We start from the raw sequence: 22,012 nt of genomic DNA, 5'->3' as shown, positions 1-22,012 counted from the left end.
CATCATGGAAGGAGTTGGCAGCCAGGGCCCGGCAACGGAAACTGCAGGCTATCGTGGAGGAATACCGCCGGCTGGTGGCTCAGCCCAAGAAGTAGGAGGAGGAGGCGGCTGCAGCAGCTGCTGCCTCTTCCAATCCCCCGGGCCCCAGCCAGGCCCCGCCTGCAGGAGTACGGCACCGCGGTCAGGCAGCCACATGGATGCAAATGTAGGTGCTGTGCATTTTGGCAACAACTTCTCCTCCAGATGTCAAAGCTGGAGGACCAATTAGAGGAGCATGTCAAAATCCTGGTGGACAAACACCTTAAAGCCTGCCGATTATGAATGGACCCTGTTGATTTGCCCCTTTTTTAATACTATTGTTGGTGGGTGGGAATTGGGTTTTGGGGTATCTCTTGGACATTTGTTGGTCTTGGACATTGGTTGGGGTTAGGGAGAGTGGTGGGTGAGGTGTGAGATAGGCATTTTTTTTAATGAAAATAAATGGTATTTATTCAAACTTACACATATGATGTTAATGTTTTGTGGTGGGGTTACTGTTTCACAAATTAATGTACGTTACAAGGTTTACTTGCAGATGCAGGGAAGCAGCCAGTGTTTGATTTAAATAATTGGCCAATTTTGTAACATGCAAACAGATAGATGCGGTACCCCTCACTGAATTATATTTGTCCTATTAGTACTACCAGTCGCTCCTCATACTCCAATATACCTCCAAGCAAACTTATCTTACCTGTGATTGATGATGATTAAGTTTGGCACAGCAATGCCTGCATGGTTTCCCAAGTTAATGGAGAAGATGCTGTGGTTATGGTGGTAGTAGTAGAAGCTGGAACTAGCATTTGCAAACAAAAACAAAGAGACAATCATTTGCCTGGGAGAGACTGTGGGAGTAGTAGAAAAGTACAGTACATAAGAAGACTGACAAACAAACAATATTGGAACTGCTAAACTAAAAGAAAAAGATGGTGTTGGGGACAGCCTAGTACAAGAAGATAAGAAGTTAAACTGTAGTTGTGTTAAAGGAGTCACTTAAACACAATCCTAATTCGTAAACTTTAATGCTGTAAAATGAAATCCAAACTTTGACTGCAATTAATAAGATATATTCGGTGGGTCCCTTTGGAAAATTAATTGGCTTGCACATACACAGAGCATGGGTGGGCAAGCAAGCAGAAGAAGATCCTCGCCCTGCCTCATTGATATTTAATTAGTGTTGCTTTCACCACCTCTACCCCAGCGCGTTTGATCATTTGTTGGTGTAGATTTAATGTAGTCACATCAAACCTCAATATAAAACCACACAGCCCGGGGTAAGAGGGTTAGGGTTTGATGAATAGATGGAAATGGGGGTTTTGGGAAAGGTTTGACAAAGCAAAACAGTATGCATGGAGACAACAAAAGCAAAACAATGAAGATGATGATTGATGATCCACTACCCAATAAATCTATAAACTAAAGATAGAAAAAGTAAATGCATGCATGATGAAGATACCTTGATGGTTAATAATGAGTAGTACTTAAGTACTACACAATTCGACAGTATTAGGAAGTATTTAATATATATGACATTTGCCTTGGCTGTATGCCCTCAGAGAAACACTAATTACCAGCTTTACCGAACTGAAAGCTAGCAAAGAAAATTAAAAAGTAGTTTTAGGGAGCAATTACCAAACAAAGTCACACAGTCAGTCATAAAATGTATGAAAAGAAAAAAGGAATCAAATTATTAAAAATGCGAAAATGATACTAAAGTTACTGTATTATCCAGGTCCAAATGTGTAGTTGTATCTCGTCATTTATCTTGGTCCTCCCTTCCATGGACAGTCTGAACAACATTCTTGGGTGCCACTGGCTGGCTGATGAGGATTGGTAAGGTAAGTGTGAGTTGCTGCTCCAAGTATAATAGCACTCGGTTAAAAGGCCGGCCTGTAAGTTATGATGGAAAAACAAAAGGGGTATTAAAAAATCAATGAACAAAACAATTAAAATCAATTACGGTGTAGTGCAAAAAGACAAGACTTGTGAGCGAAACGACTTTCATAATGAGGTGGCTTGGATACATTGTATCTACTCTACAAGTTACACAGCATTAATCTAGAAGAACAACAAGATCGGAGCGAGCACAGAACAGGCCAGCGGCACCGGGCCGCCTGTGAGTCCGTGACCCAAACTGCATTTACCTTAATTTATGACAGAGCCAGACAAAAGGCATATACATACAGCAACCTAGTATTTTCCAAATCAAGTGACCAAATCAATGCGCCACTGTCAGTCATCATACCACTATTCGACTCCACCACTGCACAGACATGTAGCCTAGGTCTGCCATGGTTCTTGTTGATTGGTTGTGTTTACCTTTTATTCCACTACCTGAAGCGTATTCCATCAAGCATCTCAGATCCAACTGACTGACTGCATGCAAAGATAGTATGGTCATCATCATCATCATCAGGTGGGATACGTGTACGTGTTGTCCAACAGACCAACAGCAACTCAGTCTGTGAGTGACTCCGATCAAGTAAGTCCAGACTGCACCTTCAGCAGTAGGAGTACAATTGGCTAATATTATTACATAACATGGAAACATTGACTATTACTTGAGTCACAAGTACTTTGTTATTATTTAAACTACTAGTATAGTTCTACTTCGTGCACATTTGCATAGAGTCAGCAAGCATCCAATGCAATGCATGGCATCATTCATTTCATATACCTGTATTGCTCTTCTCTTTGGCTGTCAGATCAGAGATGCTGAGCCTTCTGAAAGTGATGATGAGTTTGCTTTAGTTTTGGATGCCTGCTCAAGTTCTGACAGTGAAGAGTTGTGTATGCCTGCAGACAGAGGTGGTAGCCTTAAGACAGTGATGAGTTTTGGATTGGAAACAAAACAGAAGATGGCTATAGTCACGTACGTTGCACTTGTTATGGAGGGACTGTTAGAGGCTACAGTATTGTACTATTCTCCATCTCCATCCAATGCCTGGCAGATGGAAATGTATTTAGGGCGAGTCAGGAAGATGGAGCAGGACTCTGAGGAGTGGAGTGGACAGTTAACCTAAGCAGTGCCACGGGCCGATCTAATCGGCCCTGTGTTAAAAGCGAAAGTGCTCAGGCCGATCAGATCGGCCCAGGAGCTAACCCTCATTTGCGTGTAGTTTCTTTCCTGTTATACCTCTTGGAAATGAATTCTGGCCTCTAACACCAATCTGGAACACCTCCCTCTTTATTTACATAGCTGTAGTTGGCAAAATTCCTACCCATTCGCAAAGATTTCCTCACTTAAACGTAACGGAGAAATCTTGTTCTTCAGATGTAAATCAGCGTCTGCTGAAAGCTGCACTGGCCCTTGTTTACCAGTAGAGGGCGCAGACGGCTGAGAGACATTGCTGTAATCTGCCGAAAGCCCCAGAGATAGTGCAGCAAGTGAGCGCGCTCGAGGTGTCCAAGCTGCTGGCCTTGATATGAAAACAACAAGAAACCAGTGCAGGTATGGCTCACCAAATTTCGCTAATGAATTAGGTACTGTGGTGAGTTTCTTTTTTATCAATCACTTGAATTGTGTAAAATGTTGAAGTGCCTCGATCCGATCTAGTCAGCCCCAGACTCCAGTTTACACTTTCCGCATTATAATATTCCTTGGTACAGTACACAATTATAGAGCTGTAGAAAAAAAGGAAAGGAGTTTTAAATCAACTTAATCTGTGTTCGAGAAAGTTTGAGAGACGATACTCGGCCGAATGCAAAAAAAAATAAAACTACTAGTGATGTGTTTGTGTGTTCATTTTTTATAAATGTAAAAAAAGTTTCCTTATTTTGCAATATCTGCACGTTGTTTTCAAATGTCCAGCGTTATGCTACAGTACTTTTCAAAAGCTATGAAGGTTATAACTGGGCCTGTAATGGGCATTCGCACAATCGAGGAAGCAATGAAGGAGGCTGGTTGGCTTTTAGCACGTGTTTTACTGAAGGACGGCGCTGCTGTGAATGATCCGTGACTAGTGTATATTTCTCATACCCTCAGGATAGATAATTGCTGTCAGTTTCTCTTTAAAAAAAAACTTGACTGGCAGAAGCACTTTGTAAAGGAACTTCAGGCATGGGTGGAGAGGTTGGGTGGGGAAAACAGCATGATCTGCTTTTTTAAACTTATTGTTTTATATAGCGCGAACTGTACCTGAATGGACTGGTGCGCTTTACTTGAGCACCAGTTACATTACCGTTGCACACATTTATTTTTTGGTAGGCACTGGGAAATTGTGATTAGTCCAGGAGCTGACGCCCAGACTCGAATCTCAGCTTCAAAGTCGGTAAAAAAGCAAGCAAAATGCAAGAAATGAAATTGCTGGTATGGCAACAAAAACACGTTGATGTAGTTTTTATTTCTTGTACTTCGCACTTCACTTACCTCTCTGCTGACTTTGAAGCTCTAACCCCAGCATTATTCATGATATTATGTTGAAAGTAAAGACTTTCAAATTGTACTTCACAAACCAAAATATGTAAAATGGGGCACTTGAAAATATCAGTGAACACAATTTCTGTATATTCTTCAGCTCACCTGGTCGGGTGGGGTGAGTCTTTTCTCTACGTTTTAAGGCATGGGCAATGTGGGCTCTGGCCCTGGCCCCCAACCTTTCAGGAGCCCCCCGTGATAGACCCAGCTCTGTTCTGTAGAGTCTTGCCCCAAAGACCTTGAATAGTATTGGTTTTAAATACTGTTTTCTTTCCAATTATTTTTAGTGTGTGTAATTTGTGAGAAAGATTACTGAAATTTGGAAAAAAGTGTGTAATTTTCAAGCAACATCCATCAAAAAAGTTTCTTTTAGATCAAAGCAGGACCTCCTATATGAGAATGCGAGGTTGTCACAGAGATTATTTGCAGTAATATTAGTGAGCTGCTGCTCTTACAATTTTGAAAACTCGTCACTATTCAGCCATATCAAATGTAAACACATTTAAAATGTGCACCATTGTGCCTGTGCACTGCCAGTGGCCAGGCCAGAGAGGTCATAAAAAGGGCTGAAATTGGGTCTTAAATTCAAACTTGTTCGTATCAGAGGCCCCCAAAATATGATTGGCTCAGGGCCCCAATAACCTTAAAATGTCCCTGACCTAATTTTCTCAAAGAACAGCTAAACAACATTTCGTAGCATTTTCCTTCAAAAACATTGCAGGTGTATTTGTAACATGCAATTTTATCAATATGTGTGTTTGCTGGGCTGGCCATTTCAGCCCATAATCTGAAAATCTGCATCAGCTAAGTGTTTTACAACCAGAAGCATGTGTCTGAGTAAAAAAAAGCTGCTTTCATGCAATTAACAATTATACAAGAAATGTGCTGGGAGAGGCTGGCACTGATGGGAAACAATATATGGTTGCACGTTTGTATGTGTGACTATGGCTGCAAATGTGATTTTGGAACAAGTTGGCAGCTTGCAGTCAGACGACAACTCCGAGCACCGGCTGGGGGTGGGAACACATACACTCTTTAGCTTTGCACAGCTATTGTCTAATGACGTCTAACCTGCAAGTGTTGTAAGTCCCAGAGACAGTGCAAATGCAGCATGTGGTCTCAGCAGATCATGACTTTTGCTCACTTCCCACACATACCCTGCGGCGTACTATTAGCCATTTATTGTGGTGTGGAAAGTTTCTCAAGCCACTGCATTAGGCATGGGCGAGTGAGCCGTTACCTTGTGCGCAGTGCCAGGCATTGCCAAGGGATGTCAAACACCAAAGATAAGGTGAGCGGAACATCAGAGAGGATGGGTCTGAAGTGGAGCAGTGACATTGCACCTGATGGTAGCTGTAAAGATAGGCACCCTGTTCTATGTTCTGAGAGAGTGCCAGTGGCATGAGTGTAAGTGGAGAGGGCATCCCAACGCAGTTGGATTAATGGTCAGGGGGATCAGAACCTTGGCTGGACACATGATGCTTCCTTGACTGTGATAAAGCATGAGTAAGTCAAGTCAAGTCAAGTCAGAATTTGTATAGCGCACTACATACCCAGAGGGTCTCAAGGCGCTTGGGGAGGGGGGGGGTTTACTTATCAAATATCCAGGTTTTAAGCTGTTTTCTGAAGGCTGGGTGGTTTTGGGTAAGGCGGGGGTGAGTGGGAAGGGAATTCCAGGTTTTGGCCGCTAAGTAGGAGAAGGATCTACCCCCCATGGTGGCTTTGTGGATGCGCGGAACAGCGGCGAGGGCTTGGTTGGACGAACGCAGTTGGCGGGTGGGAGTGTAGAAGGAAAGGCGCGTGTTGAGGCAGTCAGGTCCAAGTTCGTAGAGGGCTTTGTGTGCGTGGGTGAGGAGACGGAACGTTATCCTTTTGTTGACGGGGAGCCAGTGAAGGTTTTTCAGGTGACCGGAAATGTGGTCTGTGCGGGGGATGTCTAGTATGAGTCTGGCTGAGGCGTTTTGAATGCGTTGGAGTTTTTTCAGCAGTATTGCGGTGGTGCCGGCGTAAAGGGTGTTTCCGTAGTCCAGACGGCTTGTAATCAGTGCGTGGGTAACCGTTTTTCTTGTTTCGGTGGGGATCCAGCAAAATGTTTTTTTGAGCATGCGTAGGATGTTGAAGCCGGATGATGAGACGGCGTTGACTTGTCTGGTCATCGAAAGAGAGGAGTCCAGGATGATGCCCAGGTTCCGTGCATGGTCCGTCGGTATGGGAGCTTTTCCTAGGGCCGTTGGCCACCAGGAGTCGTCCCAGGCGGAGGGGGATGCACCTAAGATGAGGACTTCCGTTTTGTCCGAATTCAGTTTCAGACGGCTGTGCTTCATCCACTCGGCTACTTCTTTCATCCCTTCATGTAGGTTGGTTTCGGCGGTGATTGGGTCTTTGGTGAGTGAGAGGATCAGCTGAGTGTCATCAGCGTAGGAGATGATGTTGAGGTTGTGCTGACGTGCGATGGTTGCGAGGGGGCTCATGTAGACATTGAAGAGGGTAGAGCTGAGAGAAGATCCTTGTGGAACGCCGCAGATGACTTCGGTGGCCTCTGACTTAAAAGGGGGAAGGCGGACTCTCTGAGTTCTTCCAGCGAGGAACGAGATGATCCAGTCCAGTGCTTTTCCTTGGATTCCGATGTTGCTGAGGCGTTGTATTAGGGTACTATGGCAGACTGTGTCGAAGGCTGCGGAGAGGTCCAGGAGGATGAGGGCGACTGTGTCTCCGTTGTCCAGTAGTGTTCGAATGTCATCTGTTGCTGCGATGAGGGCGGTCTCGGTGCTGTGTTTGGCTCGGAAGCCAGACTGTGAGGAGTCAAGAGATTTGTTGGTTTCGAGGAAGGCGGCGAGCTGATTGTTGACGGCTTTCTCAATGACTTTGACCGGGAATGGGAGGAGCGAGATGGGGCGGTAATTTTTGAGTTCGGTGGGGTCAGCTGTGGGTTTCTTCAGAAGGGCGCTGAGTTCGGCGTGTTTCCATTTTTCTGGGAATGTGCCGGAGTTGAGGGAGCAGTTGATGACGTCTCGGAGATGAGGTGCGATAATGGAGTCTGCTTTGTTGAAGATGTGATGGGGGCATGGGTCTGTGGGGGATCCAGAGTGGATGGAGTTCATTAGGCGAATGGTGTCTTCTATGGTGATTGGGTTCCAGTTGAGAAGGTTATTCGGAGGAGGTATAGGTTCGGAGGTGAGAGGGGTTGACTGGTTTACGGGTTGGTTGTCAAAACTTTTATGAATGTCGGCGATTTTGTCATACTATGGAAAAATTGATAATTGTATTGAGGGAGTGATGTGTTTTGGGAAAAAGCTCACATCAGGTGCTTGAAGCATTCTAATATTCCCCTAACTCGCACAGACACTAGGCTTTTGGCTGTCTGGAAGGAAGGTGTATACATGATCTCTTGATGGTGAACAGTTGGAAACTTGCAGTTCTTGTGGTACTAGGTAAAGAATGATGAAAACAAGAGACTGCTGTTGAAGGGAACACCTAAGTTGCTGAGGGAGAGGGCAGATCCCAGGATGTCAGTAAGAGGTTGATGGGAATTAAGTGGGTTACAGAGACTATTGGGGCCATGACACAGATGGTTTAATTCTCAAATGACTTAAGCATTAAGAAATGGAGCAACAGCTAGAGGTGTAGCCAGAGATTTTTGATTGGGGAGGGAGTGTACTTAGCAAAGGAGAAAAAGATTGGTGTGTTAGTATGAAGATGGTATATGATTCCATGTTGCCATGAGTGGTGGTGCAAAGAGAGATGAATAGATGTCTCGGGATGGATCCAAGGGGCAGTGGGTGTGACTGTGAGACTGACGAGCATCAAAACATGGAGAGTAAAAGGGCGGCGATATAAAGGCTGAATAAGGGAAATGCCTTTCCCAAGATGCTTTGAAAGTTGACAATCACAGAGAAGGTTCACGGATCCAGTACTGAATGCTAGCACTAGGTCGAGCATGTTAAGGGTAAAGGAAAGGCAGTGGTGTGTCTGTGTGTAGAGGTGAAAATGTTTGAAGAGTGCAACAAAGCAGTAACTGATTAAGAAGACCACCTCATCTGATTCCGGAAGGTAACCTGCAGCTCATAGCCAGTCCTCCATCTTTGTCCATACAAGACTCCAAGCAAGGTCTAACCATTCTCGGGACATCCATAAAGCCCTGGAATTTTCTATGAGTAATAAAGGGGTAGGCCCTTAGAACTCGTGGTGGTGCAAAGAGAGATGAATAGATGTCTCGGGATGGATCCAAGGGGCAGTGGGTGTGACTGTGAGACTGACGAGCATCAAAACATGGAGAGTAAAAGGGCGGCGATATAAAGGCTGAATAAGGGAAATGCCTTTCCCAAGATGCTTTGAAAGTTGACAATCACAGAGAAGGTTCACGGATCCAGTACTGAATGCTAGCATTAGGTCGAGCATGTTAAGGGTAAAGGAAAGGCAGTGGTGTGTCTGTGTGTAGAGGTGAAAATGTTTGAAGAGTGCAACAAAGCAGTAACTGATTAAGAAGACTACCTCATCTGATTCCGGAAGGTAACCTGCAGCTCATAGCCAGTCCTCCATCTTTGTCCATACAAGACTCCAAGCAAGGTCTAACCATTCTCGGGACATCCATAAAGCCCTGGAATTTTCTATGAGTAATAAAGGGGTAGGCCCTTAGAACTCGAGGACCTGGGTCCATAGAACAGTACAAAGAAGAGAAGGTCCGAGTTACAATGTGACTAATATGCTGAATCAATTCTGTATCGTATCATACAGACATGCACCACAAATACATTTGCCACAATTTAAGAGGAATCATTAAAGAAAAAATAGTATTCAAGATGAAAATTGCATTTATTTATGCAATATTGGTATTTGCGTACGTTGTTCAAACAGTTGTATATCAAATATTCAAAAACAATACTTCAATGTAATTACAAAATCATTACATTCGGAGTGCTCCCAGTGAGAAGGGGAAGGGAAGTGCAAAAGTTGTGGGGGACCGGGTAAAGGCTGTGTGACTTTTTAAGGACATCACGTTAAAATCAAAGCACACCTTTACACCAGCTGCTTGAGTCCGAGGTTGGCAAGGTTGTCAAGCAGGGTGGTGGTGTTGCGGTCGTTGTTGTTCTCCAGGTGGAAGTTGATGTCCCCGAGGAGGATGTAGTCAGCGGAGGGGAGGGCGTGCGGGCTGATGAAGTCGGCGATGTCTTCGCTCAATTGTGTGCGTGGTCCCGGGGGTCGGTAGATGAGGGTGCCTCTGAGGGTGGTTTTGGGGTCCGTGTGGATCTGGAAGTGCAGGTATTCGGCGGTTGTCAGGGTGTCGTCGGTGTTGGTCGTGATGCGGATGGTGTCCCTGTAGATGATGGCGATGCCTCCTCCAGTCTGGATGTCGCGGTCTCTTTGGGTGATCTTGTAGCCCTCTGGGATGGCGATGGCGATGTCGGGCGCTGAGGAGTCGTTCATCCAGGTTTCCGTGAGGAAGGCGACGTCAGGAGCTGTGGTGTCGAGGAGGTTCCAGAGTTATGGCGTGTCTGTGGACGGAGCGGGTGTTGAGCAGGATGCACTTTAGGTGGTTGCTGCTGGTGTTCGGCTTGGCGGGTGCTGGTGCGGGGCAGGTCCGGATGCAGGTGAACTTGCAGGCGTGGCAGCTGAAGGGTCCGTGGGTTCGTCTCGGGGTGGCTCGGTAGCATCCCGGGATTCGGCCGGTGTTGAGTGCGTTGAGGGTGGCGGCGTCGTACGTCCGGTGGGTGGGCTGGGGTCTGCGGGGGCCAGGGGTCGCGTCCTGAACGGCGGGAAAAACCTGGGGGCTCGGCTGGCGGCCCTGCGGCGGCTAGGGCGCTGGGGCGGCCCTGCGGCGGCTGGGGCGTGGGATCGGCTTCAGGCGGCAGGCAGCAGGCAGCAGGAAAGGAGGAGCAGGCGGGGGGCGTGGGGGCGACCAGGCCGTGGTGGGCGCAGTGGTCGATGAACAAAAAGGTTCCAAAGTTACAACACACATATGTTAAATCAATATATTTCTTTGTATCCTATGGTGTGTTCAGATGGCGTAGTCTACGTTTCGACCCCCATGTACGCTAGAAGGGTTATTATTGCCTCATGTTGGGGTCTTCATCAGGACAGTGATGTGGGGAGCATCAATAGACGGTCGTCATCTGTACCATCTGAGAGTGGGCCTGGGCGAGCTCCTGTGTATTTTGGACACTGTTCCTTATTGACGAATGGACATCCTTGTCGTATCAGGGTTCACTCCTGGTATACAAAAAACTCAGCGCGCCGTTCTCATTGTGGTGAGGCTGTGGCCGTCAATGCTCCTAGCTGCCTTGATGAATCTGTCATGTTTACTCTTTTCATGGATATGGATCACTTTCTCTAATTTTGGGGAGTCAAGATTATGGCAATATAGTGTGCTTCACTCTCCTGTTTGACAGCAAACGTTGAGTTGCAGCTTGATCTGTTCTCTCCAGACTGGTCTACCAGGTTTGTTCCTGCCAATCTCTGCCTTTTCAAGCTGTATTGTGTTGATGCCACTTGGCATCTATTCAGGGTGTCTGATTGCAGGAGGATAGTCAGGAATCCTATGGGTGGTATCGAATGTGACTGCCCGAAATGTCATTTCATGATTTCCAATTTTGAATGTCTTTAGCCCATCCCCAATACTCTGCACCAAATGAAATTCAGCTTCCAGCATTTGCCTATGCATCTGGATAGATATAAGGAGAAAAGTGATTGCCCTGGGAGTGTGGCAATCTACAGGTGGCATTCAGTGAGGCTTCCTTCTGGAGGCACCGGTGCAGAGCCTTGAACCTTAGAACCTTATTGTTCTCAACGTGAATGTATCTAGTAGGGTGAAGTTGCATATCAGAAGATTTTCATGGATTTTGTCTTCTGCATTGATTTGGCACAAAGTTTAATTTTGCGGTTATTGTGCGCCTGTCAGTTGTGTGGTTCATCTTGTGTGGTTTATTGAAATATTGAGCGGTACATCAGTGCAATAAAAAGTCAGCGAGTCGTACATTACAGCATAGTCTACAGAGATTAGCACCTTCCCGCATCAAACTATCCAAAACCCCAACTACCCCCCTCCCACGAGTGTCTATGATGTTGGCGAACTTTCTAGCATCGCAATCCATACTTTAATAGGAACAAACAGTAATCACGTCGTGTAGTGCAGAGAATCAACAATAGTGCGCTATACAAAAGGCAGGTAATCCAGGCCAATGAAGCACAGAAACCTCACACATTTCCTCTTCAGCCCCTCTTCAGCCCCTCTGTACGTCCCCACCAACACATCCGGATAAATCAACACACCAAATCAACATCAATTTTCTCCCTTGCCATCAATATCACGCCAGATTTTAACTAGCCAGTCCCATCTATGCGGCCCATGTGTCCCTCACGGCCCAGGCTCGTTACCAGCATCCAAGCCTTCAGTTTCTGCCTCTCCCTCGTGGTCCGCCTCTTGCACAAGAAAGTAGGAGGTGAGTGGGCCCCAAATATCTTTTGGGTGTGATTCAGTGGGCAATAGTTCTGCATAATAGCTCAGATTTTCTTGCCAAGTAGACACTGTGTGTATCCAACATTTGAATTTAGGCGCACGTCCTCTCCCCCATCGACAAGCTACATGTCGTTTAGCCAAAAGGAGCCTCATAGCAAGGAATTTTCTATGGGCCGTGTTGTTGTCGTGAGACAGGCCTAATAGCTCTACTAGTATGCATGGTGTCAGCTGTACCCCAACGTGCCCGAGAGGCAATCAAACACCTGTGTCCAATATTCCGCAACTAGGGGGCAACTCCTGTCATGAAGCGTACTAGCAACACATCCTTGCATTGTGTACTTGTTTAAGGTTCCAGAGAGACCCCTTATATGTGGAGTGTCTCAAGACTTTCTTTGTCCAGAAAAAACCCACCCCTGTCCCGTGCAACCAGCACTCCAGTTAGGCATGTAATGATATGTGTTATGTTTAGCTTATGCTTTATACTTGTAAATTTGCCTCACTTGATGTGAACCACATTTAACATGTAAGTCACGTTGCAGAATTAGTAATGTTGGTCAAAATGAGCATTGTAGGACAAATGCGGCAAAATCGGAACACAGACAAAAAGTGACACTTTTAAAATTGCATGCGCGTCTATCAGGGAAAGCCCTCAAGCTGTGTGAAATCAACACAACGTAAGGGCAACGGTGACGCAGACGTCTTCTGGAAACATCCTGGGGTGTGGCAGGGCTATAAAAGCCACACCCAGGAATCCAGAAGGTGCTTAGTCTTCAGCATCCAGCCTCGGGAAAGCATCGCGTCAGAAGTTTTCCACTCGAGCAAGATTCCAGGCCTGCATCTCCGGTCTTCGGTGACTTATCTGCAAACCTGCCCAGCTTGTCTACTAAAAAGCTAAGTACTGATTAATGTTTTCCAAGGAAAAGACAGGCGCCCAACGCTAGCGAAGATTACTTCTTGGACTTATACTTACAGAAAGAAAAAAAAAACGAACTTGGATAATTTTGGGACTTGTTTCTTTAGGCAAAATGCGGACATTGTTTAAGTGCTAAAAGAAAGGTCATGTTGTTTAAATATGTTTTCGTGAAGAAATCTTAGACATGTTGTTTTAGGAATTGTATTTTAGGAAATCTTTTTAAGAGAGAAGTCGAGTGAAACAACTACAGGGGAATTTGATGTGAGTATAATTTTGGTGTGAGTTGATTTCTGTGTAAAACCACACATAAGGAGAGTGCAAATTATTTCTTCTGTTAATTACAGACCTATTTACAAGCAAGGTATAAGTTCAAGGGCGGACAGTTCAACTACCTTTGGACATCTCTACAAAAGACATCACCCCAAGACGACTTCCAGGACGCGAAGCCAAGTTTAGTAGTTTGCAGGTAGGAATTTATAATTTGATGCCAAAACTAAATAAAAGACAAAGTTAAGAAAGGTTAAAAGGAATAAGGTTTAAGGATTCTCTTGTTGCTTCGCAGGTCGACTACAAGAACCAAATAGCGTCAGATTCCGGCCTCTCTCCCTAATTTCTACCCATCACCCTAGTGTACTGAAAGAGACCACAGGTTGTAAGGTAGGGTTCTGGGAGTTTGGTCCATAGCGTCTCTGCAAAATCTATCAAAGCACCTTACAGGTAAGAGATCAAGAGGTCACAGGTAAGAGTGCTTTGATCAATCTGACAGAAGACTAAGCCCACGGAAAAAGTTTTGCCTAGACGCCATGGACGAAACTTCGTAAGTGACTCTGCAGGAGATAGCTGCAGTTTTGTTGGAAATTAGATCAGAAAACGCAGATTTAAGAAGAGATGTAACAGCAATTCAGGGTAGATTACAAGCTCCTAGCCCCTCAACTTGGACTTTCTCTTCTGACAAAAAATCCTATTTAAAACCTCCAGTTTTTCAACCTACCATGCATACTTTGTATGGAGGGAACACTACGTCAGACCCATCCTCTGGCACTCAGATTCAGGTAGTAACACCAATCTCTGTACCTTTAGCACCTCCAGAGAGATTCTATGGAGATTGTAACAAATTCACAATATTTTTGAACCAATGTCAATTGCATTTTGTGGCGAAACCCACGGCCTTTCCTGATGATTCTTCCAAAGTGGCTTTCATTTTGTCTTACTTAGGAGGTGATGCTGCTTTATGGTCAGTACCATATGTGGAGAGAAACGATCCACTTTTAAGTGATTACAGACGGTTTAAAAGAGCCATGAAAAAATTGTTCGCTAAACATGTATTTGTTCAAACAGCTGATCATGAATTACTTAATTTGAAACAGGGCTCTTCAGATCTTTTACATTACATTTCAACCTTTAATAGACTCGTCATAGAAGCAGAATGGCCTGAAGAAAAAATAATTTCTTTTGTTTTATCGTGGTTTGCGTGATGACTTAAAGGACATGATTACACAAATTCTAGATCCACCTACTGATTGTGAGGACTTTATTGATCTAGTAGTAAAACTCAATCATAGAATTTCTGAGAGAAAAGGGGAAAAAGGCAAGTCAGAATTCAAGATGATGGTCTTTAAGGACAGAGGAACCTCGAAAACCGAATCTTCCACAGCTAGATTAGATCCAGTAGAACCTATGCAAATAGGGACACTGAGAGGGCCTCTTTCTAAAGATGAGAGGGAGAAACGTAGGAAATTAAACCAGTGCATGTACTGTGGGAAATCAGGACATTTTATTAAGGACTGCCCAACCCGACCTGTAAGACCAAAAGTAAAATCTTCCGAGATATCAGCCATGCAACAGTCGGAAAACTAGAAAACTCGGTAGACAATGAGGTCAATCTATCGAGTGCACATACCAGTTTGGCCTCTTTAACTCCAACTGCCACTCATTGTCACCTTAGTATGAGAGTCCTTCTTCAATCATTGGAAGATAAAAATCGATCATGGTCTATAGATGCTTTAATTGATTCTGGAGCAACTGGCAATTTTATCGATACTCAACTATTCAATAAGTTAGGATTACAAAAGGTTGTAAAAAGTTCTCCAGAAATCGTTAGAGCAGTAGATGGAAAAGAACTCACGTCTGGACCAATTCAACATCATTCTGAGAAATTAACCATGACTTGTGCTCAGAAACATATAGAGGAAATAACTTTTGATATAATTGATGCTCCTCAATTTGGTTTAATTTTGGGCATTCCTTGGTTAGTACGTCACAACCCATATATTGATTGGACTAACAGGAGCATATTATTTAAATCAGACTTCTGTCATGCCAAATGTTTTCAACAGTACCCAGGTTCTGAACTATTAATACAAGGTTACGATTTTCCCAAGAATTCAAAAAGTGTTTTGATGGTTGCTGGGGTTCCTGAAGAATATCAAGATCTTGTAGAAGTCTTTGACAAAAAAAAGGCGAACACCTTACCCCCTCATAGAGACTTTGACTGTCAGATAGATTTAGTTCCTGGGGCAACATTACCTTGTAGTCGCATTTATGCCCTAACTGAAAAAGAAAATGAGCATTTACGCAACTATCTTGATGAATATCTGGAAAACGGATTTATAAGACACTCCAAATCTCCGGTCTCTTCTCCTCTCTTTTTTATTCCAAAAAAGGGAGGAGAATTGCGCACGTGCATAGACTATAGAGCTATTAACAACGTGACAGTTAAGAACAGATATCCATTACCTTTAATACCCACACTTCTGGATCAAATTAAAGATGCCACTATTTATACAAAATTGGATTTGCGTGGAGCATATCATTTGGTGCGAGTCCGAGAGGGAGACGAATGGAAGACAGCATTTCGTACGAAATTTGGATTGTATGAATACCAAGTGATGCCTTTCGGACTCTGCAATGCTCCAGCCGCATTCCAGTTCTTTATAAATGAAGTGTTACGAGATTTCCTTGATATCTGTTGTATCGTCTACATTGATGATATACTAATCTATTCAAGAGAGAAGTCTGAGCATGTAAAGCAAGTACGAGCCATTCTACAACAGCTTTTACAAAATTCTTTATTTGTAAAATTAGAAAAAAGTCTATTTCATGTTACCACCGTAGACTTTCTGGGGTACATTCTTAGTCCGGCAGGTATTGAAATGGACCCAAAAAAGGTTCAAGCATTCACAGATTGGCCAAGTCCCACCTCAGTAAAACAAGTCCAAAGTTTTTTGGGCTTTGCAAATTTTTATAGACGATTCATAAACAATTTCTCTCAAAGGGTAACTCCAATCACGAAATTGTTAACAAAAAATGTGAAGTTTGAGTGGTCTTCTGAGACAGAATTGGCTTTTCAGGATTTAAAAGAGCAATGCATATCGGCTCCTATTCTAAAGCACCCTGATCCTTCTCAACCCTTCATAGTGGAAGCGGATGCTTCTCAATTTGCGATAGGAGGCATTTTGTCTCAAAGGAGTAAAAATACCGGACAAATGCACCCAATTGCATACTTTTCCAAAAAACTATCCCCCACTGAACAAAACTATGCCATAGCAGATAGGGAATTATTGGCTATAAAAGCTGTATTCAAAGAATGGCGACACTACTTGCTAGGGGCTCGTTATCCAGTAACTATCTATACTGATCATAGAAATTTGCAGTCTCTCAGATCTGCTAAGGCTTTGTCTCCTCGTCAGTTACGTTGGACTCTGTTCTTTAATGATTATGATTTTATCATCACCTATCGCCCTGGTAAAGAAAATAACAAAGCTGATGCATTATCCAGAATTGGCATAAGTGATGATTTAAATGTCAAAAAAGAAGCTGTTCATCCAATAATTCCAGCAGATCGCTTTCAAATAGGACTAATTGATTCTGAAGTTTTGTTGGATATTGAAAAATTACTAGAAGATCAATCAAAAGAAGAATGGCTTAAGGACTATCCATTATTACAATGGAAAGATAATTTGTTATGTATGAATGACCAGGTGTTTGTCCCTACTGAATCCTTACAAGAAAAGGTGTTACAAATTTATCATGATTCAGTTTTGTCAATTCATCCAGGAGTAACAAAAATGTACCAATTAATTAAAAGACGATTTTGGTGGCCAACTATGCTCAAAAATGTTCAAAAATATGTTGAAACATGTGCAGTTTGCAGTCAAAACAAACCAACCCATCAATCTCCACATGGTTTACTCTTGCCTTTGCCTATACCACCTCAACCTTGGCACACTGTATCCCTTGACTTTATTGTGGAACTGCCCCGCACTAGGTCTGGATTTACCATCATTTTAACTGTAGTGGATCATTTTTCTAGGTATGCACATTTTGTTCCTCTAAAGAAACTTCCTACTGCAGTTGAGCTGGCTCATATTTTTGTAACTCACATAGTTAAGCTACATGGTATACCTTCAGTAGTACTCTCTGACAGGGGGGCTCAATTTGTGTCTCGTTTTTGGCAAAGATTAGGGAAGTCACTAAACATGGAAGTGCGCTTGTCCTCTAGTTATCACCCACAAACTGATGGGTTGACAGAACGCACAAATCAAACTATTGAACAATTCTTGCGATGTTTAATGGCCACTTGTGATCAAGAATGGTCAGATATCTTATGGGCTACAGAATTTGCTTACAACAATTCTGACCATTCCTCAATTGGTTTGTCTCCTTTTTTTTGTGTTCATGGTTTCCATCCAAAGGATTTCTTAGGCCTAGGTAAGAAAGAAACTGATACTCCAGCAGTCACTGACTATGTCAATCAATTGGTTTTGGTCCAAAAGAAAGCTCAACAACATTTGCTTCAAGCAAAAGAGACTCAAAAGAAATTTGCGGACAGACACCGTTCAAAACCACCACTTTATTCAGTGGGTGACAGGGTTTGGCTGTCCACAAAAAATCTAAAATTAAAATGCAACAAGGCCTTTCGTCCCCGATTCATTGGACCTTTTCCTGTTGAGAAAATTTTGAATCCTGTCAGTCTAAAATTGAAATTGCCAACAACATATCGAATCCATCCTGTATTCCATGTCTCTCTACTTAAACCATTCAACCCTGAGACTAGATTGTTAAGTCAACCTCCTGAGATAGAAGTAGATGGTGTACCAGAATATGAGGTTAAAGCGGTACTAGATTCCGAAAGAATAAGAGGCAAGTTGTTCTATCTTGTGGATTGGAAAGGTTATGGCCCTGAAGATCGCTCTTGGGAACCTCTAGCTAATTTAAAAAATTCTCCCCAGTGTTTAAAAACCTTTCACAATAAATACCCGGAAAAACCTAAACCAGTTCCCACGGTATTAGGGGGGATTCTACGGGGAGGGTACTGTCATGAAGCGTACTAGCAACACATCCTTGCATTGTGTACTTGTTTAAGGTTCCAGAGAGACCCCTTATATGTGGAGTGTCTCAAGACTTTCTTTGTCCAGAAAAAACCCACCCCTGTCCCGTGCAACCAGCACTCCAGTTAGGCATGTAATGATATGTGTTATGTTTAGCTTATGCTTTATACTTGTAAATTTGCCTCACTTGATGTGAACCACATTTAACATGTAAGTCACGTTGCAGAATTAGTAATGTTGGTCAAAATGAGCATTGTAGGACAAAAGCGGCAAAATCGGAACACAGGCAAAAAGTGACACTTTTAAAATTGCATGCGCGTCTATCAGGGAAAGCCCTCAAGCTGTGTGAAATCAATACAACGTAAGGGCAACGGTGACGCAGACGTCTTCTGGAAACATCCTGGGGTGTGGCAGGGCTATAAAATCCACACCCAGGAATCCAGAAGGTGCTTAGTCTTCAGCATCCAGCCTCGGGAAAGCATCGCGTCAGAAGTTTTCCACTCGAGCAAGATTCCAGGCCTGCATCTTCGGTCTTCGGTGACTCATCTGCAAACCTGCCCAGCTTGTCTACTAAAAAGCTAAGTACTGATTAATGTTTTCCAAGGAAAAGACAGGCGCCCAATGCTAGCGAAGATTACTTCTTGGACTTATATTTACAGAAAGAAAGAAAAAACGAACTTGGATAATTTTGGGACTTGTTTCTTTAGGCAAAAAGCGGACATTGTTTAAGTGCTAAAAGAAAGGTCATGTTGTTTAAATATGTTTTCGTGAAGAAATCTTAGACATGTTGTTTTAGGAATTGTATTTTAGGAAATCTTTTTAAGAGAGAAGTCGAGTGAAACAACTACAGGGGAATTTGATGTGAGTATAATTTTGGTGTGAGTTGATTTCTGTGTAAAACCACACATAAGGAGAGTGCAAATTATTTCTTCTGTTAATTACAGACCTATTTACAAGCAAGGTATAAGTTCAAGGGCGGACAGTTCAACTACCTTTGGACATCTCTACAAAAGACATCACCCCAAGACGACTTCCAGGACGCGAAGCCAAGTTTAGTAGTTTGCAGGTAGGAATTTATAATTTGATGCCAAAACTAAATAAAAGACAAAGTTAAGAAAGGTTAAAAGGAATAAGGTTTAAGGATTCTCTTGTTGCTTCGCAGGTCGACTACAAGAACCAAATAGCGTCAGATTCCGGCCTCTCTCCCTAATTTCTACCCATCACCCTAGTGTACTGAAAGAGACCACAGGTTGTAAGGTAGGGTTCTGGGAGTTTGGTCCATAGCGTCTCTGCAAAATCTATCAAAGCACCTTACAGGTAAGAGATCAAGAGGTCACAGGTAAGAGTGCTTTGATCAATCTGACAGAAGACTAAGCCCACGGAAAAAGTTTTGCCTAGACGCCATGGACGAAACTTCGTAAGTGACTCTGCAGGAGATAGCTGCAGTTTTGTTGGAAATTAGATCAGAAAACGCAGATTTAAGAAGAGATGTAACAGCAATTCAGGGTAGATTACAAGCTCCTAGCCCCTCAACTTGGACTTTCTCTTCTGACAAAAAATCCTATTTAAAACCTCCAGTTTTTCAACCTACCATGCATACTTTGTATGGAGGGAACACTACGTCAGACCCATCCTCTGGCACTCAGATTCAGGTAGTAACACCAATCTCTGTACCTTTAGCACCTCCAGAGAGATTCTATGGAGATTGTAACAAATTCACAATATTTTTGAACCAATGTCAATTGCATTTTGTGGCGAAACCCACGGCCTTTCCTGATGATTCTTCCAAAGTGGCTTTCATTTTGTCTTACTTAGGAGGTGATGCTGCTTTATGGTCAGTACCATATGTGGAGAGAAACGATCCACTTTTAAGTGATTACAGACGGTTTAAAAGAGCCATGAAAAAATTGTTCGCTAAACATGTATTTGTTCAAACAGCTGATCATGAATTACTTAATTTGAAACAGGGCTCTTCAGATCTTTTACATTACATTTCAACCTTTAATAGACTCGTCATAGAAGCAGAATGGCCTGAAGAAAAAATAATTTCTTTTGTTTTATCGTGGTTTGCGTGATGACTTAAAGGACATGATTACACAAATTCTAGATCCACCTACTGATTGTGAGGACTTTATTGATCTAGTAGTAAAACTCAATCATAGAATTTCTGAGAGAAAAGGGGAAAAAGGCAAGTCAGAATTCAAGATGATGGTCTTTAAGGACAGAGGAACCTCGAAAACCGAATCTTCCACAGCTAGATTAGATCCAGTAGAACCTATGCAAATAGGGACACTGAGAGGGCCTCTTTCTAAAGATGAGAGGGAGAAACGTAGGAAATTAAACCAGTGCATGTACTGTGGGAAATCAGGACATTTTATTAAGGACTGCCCAACCCGACCTGTAAGACCAAAAGTAAAATCTTCCGAGATATCAGCCATGCAACAGTCGGAAAACTAGAAAACTCGGTAGACAATGAGGTCAATCTATCGAGTGCACATACCAGTTTGGCCTCTTTAACTCCAACTGCCACTCATTGTCACCTTAGTATGAGAGTCCTTCTTCAATCATTGGAAGATAAAAATCGATCATGGTCTATAGATGCTTTAATTGATTCTGGAGCAACTGGCAATTTTATCGATACTCAACTATTCAATAAGTTAGGATTACAAAAGGTTGTAAAAAGTTCTCCAGAAATCGTTAGAGCAGTAGATGGAAAAGAACTCACGTCTGGACCAATTCAACATCATTCTGAGAAATTAACCATGACTTGTGCTCAGAAACATATAGAGGAAATAACTTTTGATATAATTGATGCTCCTCAATTTGGTTTAATTTTGGGCATTCCTTGGTTAGTACGTCACAACCCATATATTGATTGGACTAACAGGAGCATATTATTTAAATCAGACTTCTGTCATGCCAAATGTTTTCAACAGTACCCAGGTTCTGAACTATTAATACAAGGTTACGATTTTCCCAAGAATTCAAAAAGTGTTTTGATGGTTGCTGGGGTTCCTGAAGAATATCAAGATCTTGTAGAAGTCTTTGACAAAAAAAAGGCGAACACCTTACCCCCTCATAGAGACTTTGACTGTCAGATAGATTTAGTTCCTGGGGCAACATTACCTTGTAGTCGCATTTATGCCCTAACTGAAAAAGAAAATGAGCATTTACGCAACTATCTTGATGAATATCTGGAAAACGGATTTATAAGACACTCCAAATCTCCGGTCTCTTCTCCTCTCTTTTTTATTCCAAAAAAGGGAGGAGAATTGCGCACGTGCATAGACTATAGAGCTATTAACAACGTGACAGTTAAGAACAGATATCCATTACCTTTAATACCCACACTTCTGGATCAAATTAAAGATGCCACTATTTATACAAAATTGGATTTGCGTGGAGCATATCATTTGGTGCGAGTCCGAGAGGGAGACGAATGGAAGACAGCATTTCGTACGAAATTTGGATTGTATGAATACCAAGTGATGCCTTTCGGACTCTGCAATGCTCCAGCCGCATTCCAGTTCTTTATAAATGAAGTGTTACGAGATTTCCTTGATATCTGTTGTATCGTCTACATTGATGATATACTAATCTATTCAAGAGAGAAGTCTGAGCATGTAAAGCAAGTACGAGCCATTCTACAACAGCTTTTACAAAATTCTTTATTTGTAAAATTAGAAAAAAGTCTATTTCATGTTACCACCGTAGACTTTCTGGGGTACATTCTTAGTCCGGCAGGTATTGAAATGGACCCAAAAAAGGTTCAAGCATTCACAGATTGGCCAAGTCCCACCTCAGTAAAACAAGTCCAAAGTTTTTTGGGCTTTGCAAATTTTTATAGACGATTCATAAACAAT

Source organism: Lissotriton vulgaris, chromosome 2_1 (assembly GCF_964263255.1).
Source record: "Lissotriton vulgaris chromosome 2_1, aLisVul1.2, whole genome shotgun sequence".
In the NCBI taxonomy this organism is placed as follows: domain Eukaryota; kingdom Metazoa; phylum Chordata; class Amphibia; order Caudata; family Salamandridae; genus Lissotriton; species Lissotriton vulgaris.
This window is presented reverse-complemented; position numbering follows the sequence as displayed.